General features: G+C 51.1%; 1 long non-coding RNA gene across 4 annotated transcripts in view; it reads right to left on the bottom strand.

Moving 5' to 3' along the window:
* Positions 1-21,789: 21,789 nt before the first annotated feature.
* The window catches only part of LOC144935545 (uncharacterized), a 71,519-nt gene continuing 69,105 nt past the window's right edge, over positions 21,790-24,203 (bottom strand). For all 4 annotated transcript variants that reach the window (XR_013637326.1, XR_013637325.1, XR_013637327.1 and 1 more), the window contains exon 3: positions 21,790-22,211. This is a non-coding gene — a long non-coding RNA (uncharacterized LOC144935545). The remainder of the gene's footprint in view (positions 22,212-24,203) is intronic.

Raw genomic sequence — 24,203 nt, 5'->3', positions numbered from 1 at the left:
ACACACACACGCGCGTACACACACACGCGCGTACACACACGCGCGCGTACACACACGCGCGCGTACACACACGCGCGTATACACACGCGCGCGTACACACACGCGCGTATACACACACGCTAACATACACACGCGCGTACACACACACGCGCGCGTACACACACACACACGCGTACACACACACGCGCGTACACACACACACACACACGCGTACACACGCACACACGCGCGTACACACACGCGCGCGTACACACACACACACACGCGCGCGTATACACACGGGGGCAGTATAAGAAGAGGCTTGCATGCATTTGCATGCGTTACGGTGCGCGGTCCGAATACATTAGGGCTAATGAGGCCTCGATGGCCCGGGCAGCCGCCCGCGACACGCCGAGCCGCGTTCCCATGGCGTCACGAGGAGGCCCCTTCTTCCCAGCGCACACCTCATGTATGCATTCATGTGTGGGCCTGTGTCACACTCTCATGTGTGTCTGTGTGTATCTATGTGTGTGTGTGTCGAGGTGTGTGTGTCTATGTGTGTGTCGTTGTGTGTCGATGTGTGTGTGTGAGTGCATTCATGTGTGGGCCTGTGTCACACTCTCATGTGTGTCTGTGTGTATCTATGTGTGTGTGTGTCGAGGTGTGTGTGTCTATGTGTGTGTCGTTGTGTGTCGATGTGTGTGTGTGAGTGCATTCATGTGTGGGCCTGTGTCACACTCTCATGTGTGTGTGTGTCGAGGTGTGTGTGTCGTTGTGTGTCGATGTGTGTGTGTGAGTGCATTCATGTGTGGGCCTGTATCACACTCTCATGTGTGTGTGTGTCTATGTGTGTGTGTGTCGAGGTGTGTGTGTCGTTGTGAGTGTGTCGTTGTGTGTGTGTGCCGTTGTGTGTCTATGTGTGTGTGTGTCGTTGTGTGTGTGTGTGTGTCGAGGTGTGTGTGTCGTTGTGTGTGTGTGTCGAGGTGCGTGTCGTTGTGTGTCGATGTGTGTGTGTGTGAGTGCATTCATGTGTGGGCCTGTGTCACACTCTCATGTGTGTGTGTGTGTATATGTGTGTGTGTCGATCTGGGCAAAGTCCCATCGGTGAGTTCCTCCGGCAGGCAAGGCTGCGTTGGCTGGGTCATGTAGCCCGCATGCCCAGCCACCGCATGCCTAAACAGCTTTTGTTCGGCCGGATCGAGGGGGCTAAACGGGCGCGGCACGGGCTAGAGAGGAGATGGAGTGATGTGGTACAGGAGGACGTGGAGCTGAGTGGACTTGCCGATGACTGGTACCAGCGGTGTCAAGATCGGCCTCAGTGGAGGAGGCTCGTGAAGGACGCTACTGGGCAGTTGGAGGCAGTCGCCCTCCAACAACAACGGAGGGCGGAGGAGCGACGCTCACAACAACGAGCGGAGCGCCGGGTGGCTAAAGCACAGCAAGTTGGTACAGTAGGGGGCAAAGGTGGTGCATCAGCCAGTCATCTCGGTCATCTCGGTCAGTCGACCCGTGGCACCTGCTGGGTCTGCCCCGTAACCTCCTGCCAGCGGGCGTTCGACACTTCACGTGGCCTCAAGGTGCACTTGGCCTGGCACAAGCGTCGTGGTGACGTCACCGCCACTTAGTGGCGAATGGCGGTTGTTGTTGTGTCGAGGTGTGTGTGTCTATATGTGTGTGTGTGTCGAGTGTCGATGTGTGTGTGTGAGTGCATTCATGTGTGGGCCTGTGTCACACTCTCATGTGTGTGTATATGTGTGTGTGTGTCGAGGTGTGTGTGTCGAGGTGTGTGTGTCGTTGTGTGTCGATGTGTGTGTGTGAGTGCATTCATGTGTGGGCCTGTGTCACACTCTCATGTGTGTCTGTGTCTATGTGTGTGTGTCGAGATGTGTGTGTCGTTGTGTGTGTGTCGTTGTGCGTGTCGTTGTGTGTCGATGTGTGTGCGTGAGTGCATTCATGTGTGGGCCTGTGTCACACTCTCATGTGTGTCTATGTGTGTGTGTGTCGAGGTGTGTGTGTGCCGAGGTGTGTGTGTGTCGTTGTGTGTGTGTCGTTGTGTGTCGATGTGTGTGAGTGCATTCATGTGTGGGCTTGCGTCTCTCTCTCTCATGTGTGTGTGTGTCGAGGTGTGTGTGTCTATGTGCGTGTGGGGGGAGCGGTAGCGTAGCGGTTAGCACGCTGCGCTACGAATCAGACGACCTGGGTTCGACTCCTCCGCTCGCGGTCAACGCGAGTGAAGATTTTCCGAGCCGACACTGGGCGTCCCCTAGGTCGACTCAGCCTCAAATGAGTAACTGGTACGATGTGTAAACGTCGCTAGCACTGGGGAGACAAAGGCACCTGAGCGTGGTTTGCTGGCCACTTACCCCCTCGTGTGCCAGTCTGGCCTATATAGGTGTTCGCTAACAGTCTGTTAAGGCGAGACGGGGAGGGGTGGGTCTTTGTCTTGTCTGTGTGTGAATTCATGCGTGAATTCATGCGTGAATTCACGTGTGAATTCACGTGTGCGCCCGTGTCACTGTCTTCTGCGGCTGTGTGTGTTCTGTCCATAGGCGCTCGCTAACAGCACTTGCCCCAATAGCGTCCGTAGGTTATACGTGGGATCGTTGTGTTCTGTGTGTGCGTGTTGTCTGTCCGTTCTGCGATGGCGTTCATGTGGATGGCGATGTGAGCGCGAGTGTGTACGTGTGTCTGTTGCTCGTGCGTGCGTGTGCACACGATGCGTGCTACTATCCGCCTATGTGCTCATCCAGCAGTGGATTAACAAAAAGGTGTGCCTCTGCGTGTATGCAGGTTGTCCCCTGTGAGAAGCGGCAGTCTAGCGCTGCGCTACGAACCCGACGGACCCAAGTTCGACTCCAACACCGGTGACAAATATCAAAATTGGCCCTGGGCCTCCCCGAGGTCGACTCAGCCTCAAATGAACATTGCACTTGGTGCTGTGTGTGTGTAAACATCAGCGCTGGGGAGACAAAGGCGGTCGATCGTAATGTTGGCCGCCCACCCTGTTCCAGAACTTCAAATAGGTGCTCGCTAACACCACTTGCCTCAACAGCGTGTTGAAGGCTATACGGGCGATCTTTGTCGTTGTATGGCAGTGGCGCAAGTGGGTAGCGCACCGCTTGAGTTAAATCCCCCGTCCACGGCTAATATCAGTGGCGCACCATACCTGAACCTGTACAGCGCTGGGGGAGACAAAGGCGGCCGGGCGTGGTGCTGGTCACCCACCCCCTCGTGTGTCGCGTTTCAGCATTAAAAAGGGTTGTGGCTAACAGCACTTTGTCCCACCCCCACAGCAGTGCATGTCCACACGGGGATATTTGTCTTGTGTATTTGTGTCTATTGCGGATTTATTTTATGCATGTGTTGTTGTTATTATGTGTGTGAGTATGTGCGTGTGTGTTTCTGGTCACGTGTGTTTATGAATGTGTCGCTACCTACGTACGGTTATGCTTGTTTAAGTGTGAATGTCTATGTATAAGGGTGTGTCGTGTGTTTTGTCTATGATTGTCTGCTTGGCTGTGCACATGCGTATTTGTGTTGTGCATATTTATTTTCAATATAAAAAAAAATCTGCCTCTGTGTGTAATGTGTATATGTACGCGTTTTAGTGTGTGTTTGTTTTTGTGTATTTATGTCTTCATACACGTGTATATGCTGGTAAAAGTGTGCGTGTGTGTATGTCTCCGTGTGTGACTGTGTGTCTTTGTCTTTGTACTTCCCTAGGTCGACTCAGCCTCAAATGAGTACCTGGTGCGGTGTGTAAACATCGCTACCAGGGAAACAAAGGCGGCCGGGCGTGGTGTTGGCCACCCACCCCCTCGTGTGCCGTGCCAGCCTGCCTAGGTGCTACTCGCTAACAGCATTTGCCCCTACAGTCTGTTGAGGCTATACAGGGGAATCTTTATGTATTTGTTGTATACAACAACACTACGTACATATACATCGCAGTGCTGAAATAGGTGTGTGGATAGTATACACGTACGCATGCATTGTGTGTGTGTGTTAAATACACCAATATAATGCACACTCGATTGTTCCTTTATATAATAAAATGTGCGTTGGGGGGGGTGGAGGAACGGTGGTGCAGTGGTTTGCGCACTGCGCCACGAACTAATCTGCCATCTGAGTTTCGAAATTCCCGGATCCGGCTTAGCATCAGTGGCGAGTGATATCCGAACTCACCATGGGCCACCTCTAGGTGGGCTCAGCCTTAAATGAGTACCTGGTGTGCGGTGTGCTAAAAATGTTTAATAAACATTGGCACATGGGAGGGCGAGGGGGAAGGGGAGAGACAAAGGCGGCTGGGAGTGGTGTTGATAACGCATGTACAGGCCCATGTAAGTCGGTCGCCAGTACTTGCATCAGTCAGTTCAGGCGATCCGGTGAGGAATCTTTGTCTTTGTTGTGTCCATGTTATAAGACGCTGTTCTACACTCTAATCCGCATGGAATAACAAAAAAAATCTGCGTTTTCCACCTGTCAACAACAACAACAACAACCAAACAGCAGCAGCAACAACAACAGACGGCAGTCGGGACGCCAGTGCGGCCAAACACAATGCAGGCGCGCGTCATGTAATCAATGCACGCGCTTAATATGCAAGACACGTAATTTAAGTCTCGCTTCTCTCCCATCGCCTCTGCCCGCGTCTGTCTGTCTGTGTCACACACACACGCACACACGCGTGTATAAAAGACACAGACCCCCCCCCCACCCCTTGCACCACCCATATAGCCTGCTTAGGCTCTTGGGGCAAGTGCTGTTAGCACGGGGGGGGGTAGGGGTTGTGGTGATGTGGCCACCCAGGCCACCTTTGTCTCTCCAGCGCTGATGTTTGCTTCACACACACAGCACTCGCTGAAGACTGAGTCGACCTCGAGGGGGACGCCCAGACACGGTTCAGATGAATCGCCATTGATGTTGGCCGTGGCCGCGAAACGAACTCGGCTCGTCGGGTTTGTAGCGCCGCAGTGCGCTAACCACTACCTCACCGCTCCTTTGGTGTGTGTCGACAAACAACACACACCACCGTGTCGAGCCTCAACAGACTGTTGGGGCAAGCGCCTATGGATGCCGGCACGGCGCACGAGGGTGTGTGTGGCCAGTACCCCACGCCAGACCGCCTTTGTCTCCCCGTGGTGTGACTACACACGGTCTTCTTCGCTTGCGCAGGCCTACATAGGACATCACGGCTGGAGTGTAAAGCGCTCTTCTCTCCGTCCGTCCGTTTCTGGTTTTTTTGTTTTTTGGGCAGTGAAATGCAAACCTACGCCAGGGAAAGTGCACGGAAGTATGTGTACGCTTATGGATTTATTCCGCGAATCGCTCTCCTCTCTCTCTCTTCCTTCTGCATATATAAAAAAAAGCAATTCGTTAGCCTAGAGGCTCCGATAAGCTCTCGAAGCGAGCCCGTAAACCCGGGCAGGGACCGGCACAAAGATGTCCATTCATGATTCTGGACGTGGACTTCAATGGAATTAAGCGAGGACACAATAGTGGTGCGCAAGCGCCCATTGTCTGTCCAAATTCTCTCCCAGACGACTGTATAATGACTCGCCATTGTCCCGGCCACTTCGACAAGGGGGTTGGCTGTGTGGACGCCACCAGCCTTTCTTTTGGCAGCTTGAGATGTTGGCTTCATGGTTTCGGGAGCTGAAAGATGTGGCGAGGTTGGAGGCTGCTCTAGGGGTTGGGGTACGGGAGAACGGAGTGGATGGGGGGGGGGGGCATCCCCCCCCCCCACACACACACCCCACACTCCCTCCAGATGGAATTAATTCAGACGCCTATTTGCAATGGTTCCATTGCATTGAATCTCGTGAGTGCGACCTATGCTTAGACAGTGCGTAAAAGGGGAGCTTTGTGTCTCCGGGATTTTTTTTGCCGAATTTAAGCGCCGTTATAAATTTTAGGGGGGGGGGGGGGGGCGGAGAAGCGCTCCCTTTTAGCGCCGTTACATCGCCACGTTTGTGCCGGTCTGAGTTGTATATATGCGCAGTATATGTGTGTGTACGCGCGTGTGTGTGCGCGCACTTGTGGGAAGCGGTAGTGTAGAGCGGTTAGCGCGCTGCGCTACGAACTTGGCGACCCATGTTAGATTCCCTCTCACGGCCAACACCCAGTGACGATTATATGAACCGGTCCTGCGCCTCCCCTAGGTCGACTCAGTCTCAAATGAGTACCTGGTGCGGTGTGTACACATCGCCACGAGGGAGACAAAGGCGGCCGGCTGTGGTGTTGGCCATCCACCCCCTCTTGTGCCGTGCCGGCCTTTATAGGTGCTCGCTAACAGCACTTGCCCCTACAGTCTGTTAATGCTATACAATGGGGGGGCTGGGGTCTTTGTCTTTGTGCAACTTGCATGCAAACGTTCCCATACACACGTGCACACACACACGCTCTCATCAAGGTCCATGTCAATGTGTATATATATAGTACATCCATGCCTACTGCACACACAGTGTGTATACACACACGTACATGAAGTAGTAGCTTACGATAGCGTCATACCTTCACGCCTACACACAATTGCATGTATACAGGTGCGTCCAGGAGGTTAATATATTTGATCATATCGGTAAATCTATATCCAGCTTGAATATACACTTGTAAATATATAATTATGCACGTGCATGTTCGGAAAATGCATACGTACACGCGTTGACATACAGTACATACCTGCATTCATCAATAGTTGCATGCATACGTGCAAAGAGATGTGTGTACATCATAAGGCGATAATCATCTACAACTCGTGCTAGAATATGGATTCACCGCCACGTCGCAGGTTGTCCGCCATGCGGATCGTTTGGCCATACTTCACCACGCCGGGTCAACGCGCGCTGGTCAATAATTACGACTCACCGCTGATGTTAGCCGTGGCCTTGAATGGAGCTCGGGTCACAGGGTTCATGGCGCAGTGAGCAAACCGCTGCCCCACCGCTCCTCCCACCGCACCTCCACCCCCACGCACAGACGAGGGTATATATATTGCGAAAATGACCACGCTATATGTACAGTGTCCCTATTTTGCATACGGCCCGTGATTGTGCGTGTGGTTATCCTTTTTTTTGGCCAGCCATTCATTCCCCACAAATGTGCCGTGGACTATCTACGGGCTTTTTGTCCCGTGAGATCGTGATGATGATGATGATGAAGACGACGACGATCATGATCGTGATGCAATACCACCCGCAATTTTAAAATGCCGTTTTGCTAATTTGTCGCTACCGACCCCGCACAAAGACAATGCGATTTGCACGCGCGGATCCGTGGTGTCAAATGTAATTTGATTCGCCATGCATACATTTGAAATTATAGTTCACGTCCGTGCCGCGTCGTGAGTGTGTGTGTATATATAATGCACTGCATTATATAGTCGGCCTATACAGTAATGTAATATACAACTATGAAGCACAAATAGGTTTAGCATTGCTCCATCACTCTGGCCTTTTTATGTGCTGTGAAGGACCATTGCCCAAAACGTCATCTGTTATATTCTTCCTATTTGAGGCCACTGTGTTGTTATTGACGAATGTGTTGAGTGTGCTGCTGCTGTTGTTTGTGCTTGTGCACCACTGCCAACGCAGCAGCATCACCGAAATCAATTAGTTGAACGTATCGGTTTACGATTGTTGAACCGGTGACCGTTTTTGGTGATCGATAATTAGCGGTTGTCAAAGCGAGGAACGCCCAGGTCACCGCCCGTGACACATTTGACCCTCACTCAAAAAGGTAAACAACCCCTTCACATCGCTCGCGTGAGCCAGAGGAATCTCTCGAGAGAATCGTTGGCTTACTCCTCCAGGCGTACCCACACTTTGACCCACCGCACGCTGGGAAGACGGAGAGAGACTGGGGGTTGGTGGTGGTGGTTGAGAAACTGGGGAGCGGTGGTGTAGCGGTGAGCGCGCTGCGCTACGAACCCGGCGACCCGAGTTCGATTCCCGCTCACGGCCAACATCAGTAACAATTATCTGAACCAGTCATGGGCCTCCCCTGGGTCGACTCGGCCTCAAATGAGTACCTGGTGCGGTGTGTAAACATCGCCACTGGGGAGACAAAGGCGGTCGGGCGTGGTGTTGGCCACCCACCCCCTCGTGTACCGTTCCGGCCTTCATAGATGCTCGCTATCAACACTTGCCCCTACACTATGTTAAGGCTATACGGGGGGTCTTTGTCTTTGTTTTTTTTACTGGGGCCCAAATTAAACAAACCACGGAGCCGGGTGACGGAATCGAACCGGTGCGATGTGGACTGCGAGTGCAGTGGGCTCGCCAATGACGACCACGGCAGCTCTTTGCTTTCTCGGTGACAGAGGTGATGATATCCGGTGACCTTCATTAACCACACGTTTCTGCATTTCGTAATGGGGTTTCTTTCCCACCTAGTTTATTGTTTTGTTTCAATGCGGTTGCCGGTAATCTACAATTTTGAGAGAAACAAAACGAATTTTAAACACACCTATATAGGTGTATGATATCTATCTAAACATAATCGCCTGCAGGTAGTGTGCACACGTGTACTTGTTATACATCGGCCTTGAAGAAGCATGCCACGTTGCCTATTTGAGACGTTGGATCGAAGTGAAACGCGTTAACGTACGTGAAACATGTATGCGAGGTTTACATGATTCGAATACTGAAAATGGCGTTATCTATATACATAAACACACACAAAAGCCACCTTGAGAATAACCACAATCATGGGCCCTATAGACTGTAAGAGCAAGTGCCGTTAGCGAGCACCCATTAAAGCCGGCAGGCAAAGTATGATGAACGTGGCCAGCACCACGCCCGGCCGCCTTTGTCTCCTGAGTGGCGATGTTGACACACAGCAGCGGGTATCGTGACTCATCTGACGCTGAGTCGACCTGGGGAGGCGTAGGACCGGTTCAGATAATCGTCACCGGTGTTGGTGGCCGTGAGCGGGAATGGAACTCGCGTTCATCGGGTTCGCAGCGCGCTAACCACACAGAGACGCACGTACAGAGACACGCGCGCACACACACACAGACACACCTACATACATACAGACAAGCGTACACACACACAGGCACACATATACACACACAGACACACATACATTCAGACACGCGTACACACAGGCACACATACACACGTACACACAGAGACACACCTACACACACGCAGACACATCTACACACAGATAGATACACCGTTCACACAGACAACAACAAAAAGATCCCCCGTATAGCCTGAACAGACTGGTAGGGCAAGTGCTGTTAGCGAGCACCTATGAAGGCAGGCACGGCACACGAGGGGGTGGGTGGCCAACACCACGCCCGACCGCCTTTGTCTCCCTAGTGGCGATGTTTACTACACACCGCACCGGGAACTCATTTGAGGCTGAGTCGACCTAGGGGAAGCCCAATACAGGTTCAGATAATCGTCACCGGTGTTGGCCGTGAGCGGGAATCGAACTCAGGTAACCATATTCATAGCGCAGCGCGCTAAAGTCTACACTGCCGCTCCCACCCACAGACACACCTACATACATACACAGAGAGACACGTACAGAGACAGACACGCGTACACACACACAGACACACCTACACACAGACACACCTACATACACACAGAGACACGTACAGAGACAGACACACGTAGACACACACAGACACCTACACACAGATAGACACACATACACACAGACACACCTACATACATACCCACAGAGACACGTACAAAGACAGACACCAGTACACACACACACAGACACGTACTAACGCACAGACACACGTACACACACACAGACACGTACTAACGCACAGACACACGTTCACACGCAGACACGTACACACACACAGACACGTAATAACCAACAGACACACGTACGTACGCAGACATGTACTAACGCACAGACACACGTACACACAGACACATGTACACACACACAGACACGTACTAACGCACAGACACACGTTCACACGCAGACACGTACACACACACAGACACGTACTAACCAACAGACACACGTACGTACGCAGACATGTACTAACGCACAGACACACGTACACACAGACACATGTACACACACAGACACGTACTAACGCACAGACACACGTACACACACAGACACGTACTAACGCACAGACACACGTACACACATAGAGACACCTACTAACGCACACACACACAGACACGTACTAACGCACAGACACACGTACACACACAGACACACGTACATACACACAGACACGTACTAACGCACAGACACACGTACACACACAGACACGTACACACACAGACACGTACTAACGCACAGACACACGTACACACACACGCGCGCGCGCACACCGAGACACGCACACTGGGTGAAGTTCGTGCTGTAAACGCGTTGTAATTACATCGCAGAAATCAGCTGTGTTCAGTGCGGCAGCGAGCACGCACGGGCGCGCTTTAACCCATTCACAACCCCCGCGCACCATTCGTACCATTTGCGATCGGGGCCAAAGCCAAACGTACTCCCAACTACCCGGCGGTAATCACCCGCCGCGCCACGATATGCCGTACGCGTGAAGAAGGCGTGGGGGGTAGGGAAAGGGTTATAATGAAATGGGGGGGGACCCATCTTAAGTCCTCAACACGACCCTCTCGCTCTGCCGTGTCAAAAGACTGCAATCCCTACAGCCGTGGGCAAAATTAAACACTAATTAGAGGCGTATATAAATCTGCTACCAACGTCATTTAGACAGCCCTTCAGTATGTCTTCGCTGATTAAAACTGCGACCGCTCGTACTTTTTTGTGTTTTGGGTCGAAAAAATTCGAACAGCAAAGTGCTGATGGATCTTTGTTGTTGTTATTATATGCGTGAAATCTATCTCGATATGGACTCTCGCCGATGACGACTTTAATTGTGTGCTGTTGGTGGCTGCCCGCCTTTGGGCTTTTGTGCATTTGGGGCCTCCGTGCTCAGCCACCGCGATAGCAAAATGCACGCACGTAATCGTTGTGTACAGACGGCGACACACAGCATCTTGTACCGATCCGCGAATGACCATATCTGGGCAATTGTTGATATAAGGAGGAACACAAGCAAAACACACACACACACACATCCGTGTGTGTGTGTGTCTATAGTGTGTTGTCTTCACGTGCGGTCACGCTTTAGGACGCGCTAATTGCTCGATTTTAATTGGTTGGAGAGAGGAGGGGGGGGTGGTGGTGGTTTGGCTTGGGGTAGGAACTCAGCTGCAGGTCGCTGCTTCGCGTCTGATGAATCTGACGGGTGCCACCGATAGGCGGTGGGCGGCAATCAAACGAAGCTTTCGCGGCCACGAGACATCCTGTCAGGGTTACTTAATTGGGATGGGGGGGAGGTTACTGCGTGTGCGCACGTGGCCAGGTGACATCAAACACGCACGCGCGGTCACGCGTGCAAGTGCAAATATCCTCACTCCGATAATGCCGCGTTCAAACAACATGCGTGGACACGTCGTCGCCGTACTCGTATCTTGTCGGATGACTCGTAGCTTCGCCGGTGCTGTTTGTTGCGGCGTTTTGGAGCCTTTTAAGGTCCTGTGTGTAACCACACCGTCGGTGAAACCCTTAGTGGCGCATACTCGTACAAGTTGATACCACTAAATCGGCATCCACGGTCGTGATTGATCGCCTGACGTGAATGAAAATGATGTTATGGAAGGGACGAGACGATTGCACAGATGTACCGTTTTGAAACGTGAGCCCTTAAAACTCGCCACTGCTGCGTGCGCGTTGAACGTCTTTCTCGCCGTGCCCAGCCAACCCTGCTTATCGGGGGGGGGGGAGTGGGGGCTGGTTCCACTCGCACGGCACAGAGACAGGCTCAAGCCGAACTCATCGGCGAACCGAGGAGTTCGCACGCCGCGGAGTGTGACGCTGCAGCCGATCGAGAGCGAGCGAGCGAGCCGAAGTCGCCTTCAAAGTCACCGATATTCACGCATCGCGCGACAGATGCCCACAAGCACCGCTGACTTTGTGTGCACGCGAATGTTTAATTGGTAGCGTGATTGTTATTGGCAGTTCTGCGTTTGCTGATGATACGTATACTCGTGTGTGTGTGTGTGCTTGTCACCATTACCAAGTACGTGCATTGCATGCATGATGCACGCAGAGTACGCACTCGTTTAACCCGACGTAAAGCTCTCAAATCATCCACAATTCTCGATGCAACGGAACGAGCGCTGGGCGGTTCTCCTCTTCATTGCTGGAGTGAGCAGTGGAAATTCCACGTTCCCACGGCGGGCGTGAGTGTCGTTGAGAGGACGACCGCCGTTGGCATCTCACGCACCGTTGCCTCCCTAAGGGTTGCGAGGCCGAGTCTCCGTCATTGGATTGTGCAATGCACGGCAAACATCACTTCTTTTTTAATAGTTTCCTTCTGCAATGATGTCTCGGACATCCCGATAATGTTATCGTGTGAATATGTGAATACATTTTCTTTTCATGTCCACAGCCCCGTTGTGGAACTTCACGAATTTGCCTTTGAGCAAATGCTAGAGGTAATTCATATTGGGAGGCATAAAACACACACACGTGGAGTCTGATGTATTTTTACGGAATAACCTTTAGCATTGTTCTATTGCGATCTTCGTCTCGATGCTCTGGCGGTATCGAGACCGAGGTAGGTGGTGGTCTCGATCCTGTGGCGATGGTGTGTAGAAATATGAGTTCCAATAAGTGAATACATTTGTACTGTGTACTCTGAGTGGTAGTGCCTTACGCCGACGATCCACACTCCAAGCGTTCCGGAAAATATCGAGAGAGAATGTAAGCCCCTGGGGGTATGAAGCGTTTATTGTAGCGCAGTCCGGCATGAGATCATGAATTCGCATTCAAACGTTGAAAAGCTGACCCGTGACTCCGTATGCCCGCGTATCGTCATGACGACATGTACACGTGTGGACATTGCCACAAAAGCATGGACATGGGTTGTACCGCAGGTAACAATACGCACAGCGAATAATCCATCATCGGAATGAACTGTTCTATTTCAATTATAAGCAAGTTGAATATGACATTTGAATCCTTCTGTAGCAGTGTACATACAACAACGTATTGCAATATACGGTACATACATAATATACACATTAGTGCATACAGCTGCATGGTTTCGCAAACTCCAGTCCTCTTGACCTACCGCGCCTCCGTCTTTGTGCGTTTACCAATTTACCCCCCACTCCAATTAAAAAAACAACTTATTCTACGCTGCAAGCGCCCATTGAGTGTCAAATACGTCCCACGTGACGCGCTCAGCAATTAACACGATCTGGGTTAATAGAGCCGATTCACATGAAGATAGAGACTTCCGTATTCGCACGTGTGTGCGCGTGTACACGTGTTGGCCACGTGACGTGGACAGCGTCAATTGCGTAGCGCGTCACGTGGGACGCGTTTTGAACAATCATCGGGCGCGTGAAGTGTGGAACCAGTTGATGTGTATTTGAACGGGGGCGTCAATTGGTAAACGCGGAAAGACGGAGCGTGTTGGTTCGCACGGACTGGAGTTAGGTCAACCTTGACATACAGATTCCACTATCTATATCGCTCCATCAAATACATATATCCTCATGTAAATAAAAAAGAGATCGTCTGTTAAAGTGCTGAGTGAGTTTCTACCAAGGCGAATCGATCACGTGGTCAGATCCACATCCGGTCACCCGTTGTGTCCCCCAGTAATGCGGTTTACACATTACGCGGGCACATCCCTCATTTTAGGCAGAGTTCATCGAGGTTCAAGTAGCAACCACGCTCGTGCATTCCATCATGTCTAGGAGTTGAACCCGGGTGGGTGGGATTGTAGGCGAGCGATTACATAACATTACGTCAATACGTTCGTAATGCACTCCCACGCGCGTGCACGATGCAATACAATACACGCGCGTGCACACAGCGCTCCGTGTGCAGTAACAAACCACGCTCCCCCGTCTGTCCGTGTACATTGGCAGCACAGAAGCAAGGGGCACGTGGATGAGATAACAAACTCAAGTGAAATAGATCGCATTGCCCGTGCAGGAAGAAAAATACATCGGTGGGCATGGGCAGGAGACGTCATGGCGAGAAAGGGGAAGACGACGACGATGATGGCGACATCTCGGTTGGTCGAGACGAAGTACGGAGTGGCAGGCAAAGTAGGGGGACGCGACAGGAAGGGTGCGAACGGGCGCGTGGAGATGGAGCGATGGAATCGACTGGCTGGTGTTGAGGCGGACCGTGAGTGAGGGCTGTGAGCTGTTTGATGTCGTCTCCACCCACGCAGTGGATTGATCGTAGCTGGTGGTGATGATGGTGATGATGATGATGGTGGTGATGATGATGGTGGTGATGGTGCCATGCGTCTTTCAAAGACAATATTCTACGCTGACAAAAAAAAACACGTGAACGATCCGTAATGTCATCCCTTGATTATCATAAAACAACGTTTCATTAAACACGTGCGTGTCTGCTTCAGCGAAGACACCTTGATATGTGTTATATATGTATATACTGTGTGGAAGAAAAATAAAATCCTGCCGGCCTTTGAATGCGCGTGCAAAGACTCGCATGGCAGGATAGGGCTAGACAACAAGGAGATTCGGAATAGAATCGCGTTGTTAGATATTGTCAGGAAGAGGAGGTTCTTGTGATGGGTGGGACACGCGTGCAGGGAGGAGGGAGGGGAGGGCAGGGGACCGAGATGGGCATTGGAGTGGCCTCCCAAAGGTCGGGAACCCGAGGGAAGGCCGAGAGGCAGACAGTGGCGTTGGCGGGGCTGGTGGTGATCGTGACAATTTAAAATGCCGCGGTGGCGAGATGCTAACTACCTCGCCTGGTGTACAGGAGTTTGCATGATCTTCTGGCGGTCGCGGGGATTTTTCTTCGGGTCCTCCGGGTTTTTCCTTCCACATTTTAGAATGCGTTCAGTTGATTTGGCTGCTATAGATTTCCACATGATAAGCCACTTCGTTGGGCTATCATCTGGAAATGTATGGCGCCTGGAGATCAATCCGGCGACCTCTGCATTGCAGGCCCAATGTGCTAACCACGACAATCGCGGCAGCATGGTTGGATCATAAATAAAATATAAAATAATATAAAAGAATCCAATAATGATATGATGCCGGGTAACGCTGTGGTTAGAACGCGCGACTTAAAAGTGCAAGTTCAAGTCCAGGTCGGGGTTCGACTCGACCCATCTTATCTTTTGGGTCGATACAATGAATATATACAATTTTGTAGAATGTGAACTTAGTGCAATGGTCAGACTGACCCCGCCATATGAATGAAGAATTGCCACAAATGACTCAGGGACGCCGATACAGATGGCACTCCACACCCAATTGTGCAGGAAGTCACTCGGACTTCTGTACATAGCGGTGCATCAGTGGTGCATCAGTGGTGCATCAGTGGTTCATCAGTGGTGCATCAGTGGTGCATCAGTGGTGCATCAGTGGTTCATCAGTGGTGCATCAGTGGTTCATCAGTGGTGCATCAGTGGTGCATCAGTGGTTCATCAGTGGTGCATCAGTGGTGCATCAGTGGTGCATCAGCGGTTCATCAGTGGTGCATCAGTGGTGCATCAGTGGTGCATCAGTGGTGCATTAGAGATCGATATGACGTCTATTAAACACGAACTGTGAACAGCGATTCGTGCAACGGAAAGACTGGCCCCGGCACAATAAGAGGGAATGTGCACAATTGACTTAGTGCGGCCACTATAGATCATAAACACTCAACATCCACTTGAACCCAAACGTAATTTCGACTTTGAAAATATTGTCACGTTTTTAATCCACAATAATCTAATAAACAACGATGGGATCTACTTGCCCTTGCCATAATAACGTGGAATTATCACACAACTGCAGCGGACCGCACGCACGCACGCTAATTTGGAGGAGGTGCGACACTGACGTTGTTAAGTTTTATTTTACGACGGTTAAAGTGAGGGGGCCCCTCTAAAGACGGCAATAAAAACAACCCCGAACAAACACGAGTAGTGGGGTGGGAGTGGTGGGTTGTAGTCGTGCGTGTCCGTCCCTTTCTCTGCCTCGCTCGGAGTGGAACTTCCCTCCCCCGCGTGAGTTCATTCCGAAGCGTCATTTACAACCCCCAGTTAAAGTCAATCGCGTGTCTTCGCCGCCGCCGCCGCCGCTACTCCTGCTGCTTCTTCTCTCCTCCGTAGGTCTTGGATTACACAGCCCAAACAATGCAGGCGTCCCGCGGAGATGGGGGGGGGGAGTGTGTCGAGAGAGAGAGGGAGTAAGAGGTTGGAGAGACACCGGGGGAGGGCGATTGTTGTGGTTGTTGTGGTGAGCTTTGTGGTTATTGATGCGGTGTGTGGTGGCCGATCGTGTGCCGTTCCGGCCTTCATAGGCGCTCGCTAACAGCACTTGCCCCACCAGTCACATAGAGGCTATACGGGAGATCTTTATTTGTTGTGGCGCGTCGATGTTTGCTGGCGGATTTGTTATCCAGAAGTCGCCGATTTCATTTGATCTCCATTTGTATTCAAGTGTCTTTGAATACCCACGTCCTCTGTCCATCCAGTAACAGTAAATATGGGTAAGCCACAGTGAAGTATAGAGTGGCTGGTAGCTTATGGTGGGGTAAAATGTGGTGACTGCCATCTCTTCCGAGACGTCTACCCAGCATGGAAGAGTAGACCACGCGTCTGTCCAGCGTAGAAGAGTAGGCCAAATACCCTCCAGAAGAGCCCTCTAATACTTCCTATAGTCGAGGCTCTTCCACCAGCAGTAGCGTGAGCAGGCACTTGCAGGGGCTGCGCCTTCATAATTGTAATTGTTAGTTTGCGCCGACGTGTTGTCACGTGTCCTGACGAGTAAACCAATGAGATTCAAGGAATGCTCAGCATTTTTTTTTCAGGCCAATTATGTTATTCATTATTTTTATTTTAAAAAATTCAGGCCAATTATGTTATTTATTCCAGAAGTGCATTTTGTTAACTCTTCAGCGATCGTTGGGAATATAGATTTCATGTTGTAAATATCGTTTTAGCTCAATTTGTCAGTTACACTCGGTCCAATGGAGATATTTTGTGATCTATAAAGATCCGTTGTACGGCACCAGCCCGAAAATAAGATGCGAGATTTGCCCACAAATTCGCTTATTGATGACGCCTCATTCCGCTGGGGACAATCGCCCAAAGTCTCTGCAAGCCGTGTTCTCTACGCGTGCTGTCGCTAAATCTGCTGATCGAGTTGAGGTTAATGTTTGAAAACAAAGCAAAAAAAAACAATCAGCAAATGTTTGGATTTTCGATTTGTACCGGAACGTACTTTTCACTGGGTGTTTAATCGGGTTAATTTAAAGTGAGGTCTTTTTTCACGTGTTTTGTTTTCTCATTTGTTATGTTGCCTCCGTGCTTGTATTTTATATTCATCCAGGTCTGCTTTGAAATAGAGACGTGCATCTCAATGGGCGCTTTATCTGATACAATGAAGACATTTATCTGTTTTCGGGATAGAATTCTAATAAACGCACGTCTGGCTCTCATAGATAGAATCCAGCTGGAGCTATCCAGCTGATAGATGATTCCACACTTACTGACTCGCTACAAGCATCCACTCATCATATATCGGTCAACCCCTTGTCTCTCTTTTACCGCTATTATCACCGTCTTGCTCTCAGAAGTTGTATACGTGGCCTAAATTCGCAATTGGAATGTTGCGAGGTCACATCTTGGTCCGGGGTTCGTCACCATCATCACCAACACCACCATCATCGCCATCATCATCATCCTCGCTACCATTATCATCACCACTATAGTCACCAACACGACCATCATTTCCACCATTATCACAATCACCATCATCGTAATCCTCACCACCACCATCATTAGCACCACCACCATCCTCACCATCATCCAACAAAGACCAGATTTGGTGGTTGTTCCATGGATAGACAGGCCTTACCCATAGGAATGTGGGATTTCCATCGCTGGCTCAGGGTCAATAGCGCAGACAAGAAGAATTGTTCCGAACTCAAGAAGTTGGTCAGCTCTCACATTACATGGTAAGCATTGTATTTAAGAAAAAATAACTTTTATTAATCGCTTTGATATAAACACGGATTCAATTTCCACCGATGTTTATGCTCAGGCCACGTGCATCTAACCAACGCGTCGAAGATGTATTTGCATTTTTGTTATTTTACAAATTTCACGCAAATGCTGCCTGTATAGACGCGTGAGTTGACAAACTATAAGCGACAGACAAGACGACCGAAATGATGACAGGTATGGGATGAGTAACTGTGGAAGATCGTGGTCGGAAAAGCGGTGGAGATGGAATGCAGGTGGCCTGGATTAGATCCCGGACCCTGGAGATGCCTGTTGTGTAATTGGAGTTCGCGTGTCTCTTTCTCTCTCTCTCTCCCCCCTGGTGGTCGCGTGTATTTTTCTTCGGGTTTTTCCGGTTGTGCCCTCCACCAAATTCACAACCAATATCACGCGTTTAGATTATTTGGCTGCTTCTAATAAATCCCCAACGTGCGATGATGATGATGATGATGACGATGACGCCACTATGACGAGCAAAGCCAGATCACCTCTGAAAAAAGAGAGCCACACGAGCTCAGTGGGAGTTACGTGGCAAATAAAATAAGTTTCAGGGTGAGTTCATGAAGATGAGGTTTGAGACGAATTGTTGGAGGCGCGTGATGAAGGGAAGATAAGGTGAGCTAAGACGAGCACGTGTGAGCGGAAGAGGCGACGTCGACGTGACGACGAGGAGGAAGATCTCGCCCTCGGTGGATGAGGTCGAGGAGGGCAGGTCACTGAGGGTAAGCCCTAAACTCAGATGAATGGAGAATAGAATCTCAAATCGGGACTTGAAAATCGTGACTATTTAGCGATTCTCTACACGCTTAACACGCGCAGCATACCGCGAGGCACGACAGTTGGGCTAACGCAATTATTGGCTTTTATAACACTGAGTGGAATGAATGGCGAGGGGGTGTTATGTGTATGTGTGTGTGCGTGCGTGAAAGTTTATATAAAACAAGACAAAGACCCGCCGCCGTATAGCCTTAACGGACTTTTGGGACAAGTGCTGTTTGCGAGCACTCATGTAGGCCAGCACCACGCCCGGCCGCCTTCGTCTCCCTAGTGGCCGTATTTACACACACTGCACCAGATCCTAATTTGAGGCTGAGTCGACCTAGAAGAGGCCCAGGACCGGTTCAGACAATCGTCACCGGTTTTTTGACCGTGAGCGCGAATCGAACACGGGGCGCCCACGTTCGTATATCAGCGCGCTAACCGCTGCACCACCACTCATCCCCCTCCCCCCTCCAGAGTCACAAAGACACGGAGAAAACGTGGTCGAGGGTCTGGGAGGCGGAGTGTAGCCAGGGACAGCAGACAGTCTGGCTGGTCGCTGCACTGAATGCGCTTCAACAGATGTCGTCAACAATGCGGTGGGTGGGGGGTGGGGGTCAATGCAAGAAGGAAAGTGTCCAGGAAGCCGGACGCCTCCACGTTCACCAACACCGAAGTTCACGCGCGCGGAGTCTCCGTCTCTTTGACCCATGCTCAATATCGCACCGGCTATCGCACCATCAGCGGCTCACGGCCAATCAACTGCTGGATGAAGGCCTCCCTCCTCCCCCCGCTGCGATGTAAACAATCCACCGAGCCAAGCGAATCAAAAGCTGAAATTCTCACTCGATTTAAAGCTTTCGTGACTGCAGTGATTCATCTTCTTGATTCTTTCGGTAAAGTCACGTAGAAGGGAAATAATAAAATAATAAAAATAAAACATTATAAAATACAATTCTCACGACGTTTCGGCCACAACGCAAGCAGCCGTCGCAAGCATCCGTCCTCAGGTGAAGAACAGGTCTGTCGCTGTCTTTCCGACAGACCTGTTCTTCACCTGAGGATGGCTGCTTGCGTTGTGGCCGAAACGTCGTGAGAATTGTATTTTATTATGTTTCATTTTTATTATTTTATTAGTTCCCTTCTACGTGACTTTCTCACTCGATGTTTTCCCGAACGCCGGTTCGATATTATCGGCGTAAGGCACGAGAGTACACAAGGCACGCCTGTACCATGGTAATTCACCAATGATTATACCCTGCAACCACATCAGTATGGTGCTGTATACGGCGACGTGGATGTTGGCTTTTTGCCAACATAATTCTAGGAATAAACGTCTCGGGCTGTTTCGGCTCAGAGAACAAACAGTGGATAGGCAACACCACTTCGTGTGTAGAGGTGTACATGCTAACATCCGATACGTCCACGTGCATAGCCTTTGCATGAGTGTGCAAGTGCGTTCATGGATTCACGTATGTGCGTGCACGTTCACGTACTTTGTGTGTTTTGATCTTTGTAGGTGCTCGCTAACAGTACTTGTCCCGACGGTCTGTTAAAAGCGATGCAGGGGATCGTTGTGTATACGTGTGAATACGAGTGTGTGCAAGTCCACATATAAATATCCGTGTGTATCATCTATATGGATGTGTGCACATAAGGGGTGCGTGTTCAAGTATATGTACGTGGGTGGGTGTGTGTGTCCTGGCGTGTACTGTGTATGGTGGAGAGCGGTGGTGTAGCGGTTAGCAGTCCTAAGTCTCCCCTAAACTCAGATGAGAACCTGGTGTGGTGTGTAAACATCGCCACTGGGGAGACAAAGGCGGTCGAGCGTGGTCCTGGATACCTATCCCCTCTTGTGCCGTGCCGACCTTCATAGGTGCTGCTCGCTAACAGCACTTGCCCCAACAGTCTGTTAAAGCTATATGGGGGGTCTGTATCTTTGCAGTTGTATCCGATGTATATTTCAATTACTCCACTGGAATCTACATATAAATCATGGCCCCTTAACCACAAAAACGTGGCAGGACCCTCCTGAAAAAGAGCCATAGGACTCTCCTGGTTACACAATCGGAATTAAAATTTAAGAAATTGCCCATGTACGTAGATGTGTGCACGTGTGTGTCTGCGCGAGTTCGACTCCCGCTCACGGCCAACACCAGTGACGATTCTCTGAATCGGTCCTGGGCCTCCACTAGGTCGACTCAGCCTCAAATGATTACCTGGTGCAGTGTGTGTAAACATCGCCACTGGGGAGACAAAGGCGGCCGGGCGTGGTGTCGGCCACCCACCTCCCTCGTGTGCCGTTCACGGCCTTCATATAAGGTGGCTCGCAAACAGCCACTTGCCCCTATACGGGGGGAGGGGGGGGGATATTTGTCTGTGCGCGTGCACGTGTGTGCACGCGTGCGTCTCTGCGCGCGTGCGTGCGTGCGTTTGTCTGTAAAACCCCGCGCGTGCGTCTCGCTGCGGGGCCGCGGCAGGCAGGCGCAGGCGCGCGCGCGCGCGCGCGCGTGCGTCCACGTGCGCGCGCGACACGCAGGGCCGTGGGAAAGAGAGGCCTCCAGTGTTCACAGCTCGCCGGGCCGACCCCGACCGGCCCTCCCGCGCACCCGTGCGCGCAATTAGAAAGCGGGAGCTGGGTGGGTGGGGGAGGAGGCGATAGAGCAGCCCAGCCAAGGGATGGAGAGACAGAAGAGGGAGGGGGGGTAGAGAGGGGGGAGGGATAGAGCTGGGGTGGGGTGGGGTGGGGGCAGCCACCGCTTTCTTTGGGCTCCCAATTCAGGCCCCGAGCTGCCCATTGAAAGTCCGTTCTGCGTAGAGCCCCGACTATGATTGTGCGCAAGAATCGTAGGGCTCGCAGGAATGTCATTGAAACACCTCCCCCACGATCTCCCAACTCCCCACCCCCACCTCTTCCCACCTCCTTCAGCACCCCCCCACCCCAACCCCAGTCCCCATCGACTCCCCATCCCCAAGTGTCGCCTCCTCCTCCTCCTCCTCGCTAACGGGAGCGGCGTGGCGTGGCGCGGCGTTGGGTGGGTGGGCGGGACGGAGGGTTGGAGGCAACGTTTGGCACAAAGCGCGCTCCTCCTCCTCCTCCTCCCTCGTCTCTCATCAGAATTCCCTGCGTGCCGCGCTGGATTTCGTCTTCTTCGTATTCTTGGGCGAGGCGGGCTGTAGAGGCGGGATGATGCAGAGGGGGCTGGCTCGCAGGGAGCTTGGGCTAAGCGTGGGGGGGGGGCGGTTATAAGGATGGGGAGGTGGTAATACGTGGGTGGCTGTGGTGGGAATGAGGGATGGGGTTGGGTGGGTGGCGATGGGAAGGGTTTGCTGCTGCTGCTGCTGCTTCGGCATCGCTCCCTCCTCGCCCGCTGCTTTCCGCATGCTTGGGCTCCCGTCTCTCAGATACAGCCTGCGAGATCACAAACATCCCCATGTCACAACTGCTCAATTGCCACGTGGTAATATAATCAAGACATTCCGAGCTCGCGTGCGCGACACGCATTCATAAACGCACGCCGGCGTGCTTAAAGGTGTGTTGTTACTTTTACATTTCATATATATTTTTATAACCGTTAACGATGGTAATGTGGAAGATAATCGCGATGTCAGATATGCACTCATTCAACGCGTTGATTCATTGTTGAGAAAATACGTAAACGGTTATACGGTAAGAAACAGCGGTTGCAATGAATATTCTTGGTTCTTTCGGTAAAGTCACGTAGATAGAAACTAAAACTAAAATAAAATAAAAAATATATAAATAAAAAATTAAAGCAAAAAACCCACGACGTTTCGATGGCAACACAAGCGGTCTTCATCAGGCGGAGAGAAAAGAGGGGGCAAGCCTTCAAACGCAACTGCTAATGAGGGCTTTCAAAGTTGCAATGAAAATAGGACGACTTCGATAGCAGACGCGAGCATTTGACGTGAATTGTCGGAGCGGTTCAAAAACCCGAGTGTGCATCTTGGTTATGTCAATTAACTGGGTGCAATGCGTGTGTGCCTCGTGAGCTTTGCGTGCCACTCAAGACACGGCGACAATGATTCCAATGAAACTCTTGCAGGTTAGTCGATGTTGATGCGATTCCAGACCGTTGCAATACATTTGTGGGGCGCGTGCGTAAACGCCGTGCATCCGGCACAGTGTTTCAAATCGTCGACTGGCGACACAAGTGCTACGCAAAGCGTCATCGTTAACGTGACGTCAAGAGCGTTCCGTGATGACGCGCGCATCATGAGCAAACACACGATCCAACGAGTATCAGCAACGCGTACCTTTAGCAAAAAAATAACCCGAGTAATCTTCCGTTGGAACGTCAGATACTCTGCTATTGCGATGATCTTTTCAAAGGCGCGCACACGCACAGAGGCATGCACGCGACAGCAAGGGCCAGCACGCGTTGGGTGTTGAGAACGCGCGGTTCGTGTGGAATATACACCTCGTGCTAAATTACAGCGGGCACAGTCCGTGTTAGTATTCTCACGTGATTTGTTGTATTATTATTAACGCTGCTGTTTCCGTTATAAACTCTGTTGATACGATTATTAAAATATACGGTACAATAATAGAGGATCATAGTGTTTTTTTTTATTATTATTATACGGGTAGGCGGTAACCTTTGTACTCTCGTGGTAGTGCCTTACACCACTAATCCCTACGCCTGAGCAGCGTTCCGGGGACAAATAAACACGAGTGTGTGAAATGAATCCCTGAAAACATCCACGCCATGAGGTCTCCTGCAGTAGGCTCGGGCCTATCTCGGGAGCGCAACGCGATTGGCTGACACAGCACGTGTCCTCCCAGTGAGCATGGAGCGTTGGGCCATGTTTGACCCAGCGGTTTCAACCGCGTGACAACGTCGGGACAACGTTGGTTCAACAGGTCCAACCGTATGCCCAAAGTTGGGACCAACGGATCACGTTTCACGCGGCTATAGCCTCATATAGGTCTCCCGGAAATGTTCCGGTAGGATAACAACCCCCATATGGCATTCGTTGGCGATGCAGTATTTGCACGTATATCAGCAGGCACATAAACTGAAACTAAACTTTTTATTTCATTTCACCAGGTAAGGCCCCACTGAGAAATTTGGCTATTTTTCAGAAGCGACCTGACCACACGTGAGAGCTCAACTAAGTGGCTTATCGTGTGGAAATTTACAGCAGCCGAAAACTCTGAACACACGTGTCTAAATGTGGAGGGGAAAACCGGAGAACCCAGAGAAAAATCTACGCGACCGCGGGGAGAGAGACACCGCAAACTTCAAATATACAGCAGCAGGCGTCAATGTCGAGATGGAACACACGACCTCCTGTATACCAGGCGAGGTAGTTAACATATCCTAGCCATAGCGGCACCCATATAACTGAGCTACGATCTAAACTCCAACGTTGCCATGAT

This window comes from Lampetra fluviatilis, chromosome 13 (genome assembly GCF_964198595.1).
Source record: "Lampetra fluviatilis chromosome 13, kcLamFluv1.1, whole genome shotgun sequence".
NCBI classification, from domain to species: domain Eukaryota; kingdom Metazoa; phylum Chordata; class Hyperoartia; order Petromyzontiformes; family Petromyzontidae; genus Lampetra; species Lampetra fluviatilis.
Note: the sequence above shows the minus strand (reverse complement) of the source record. Positions and strands in the feature narration are given on the sequence as shown.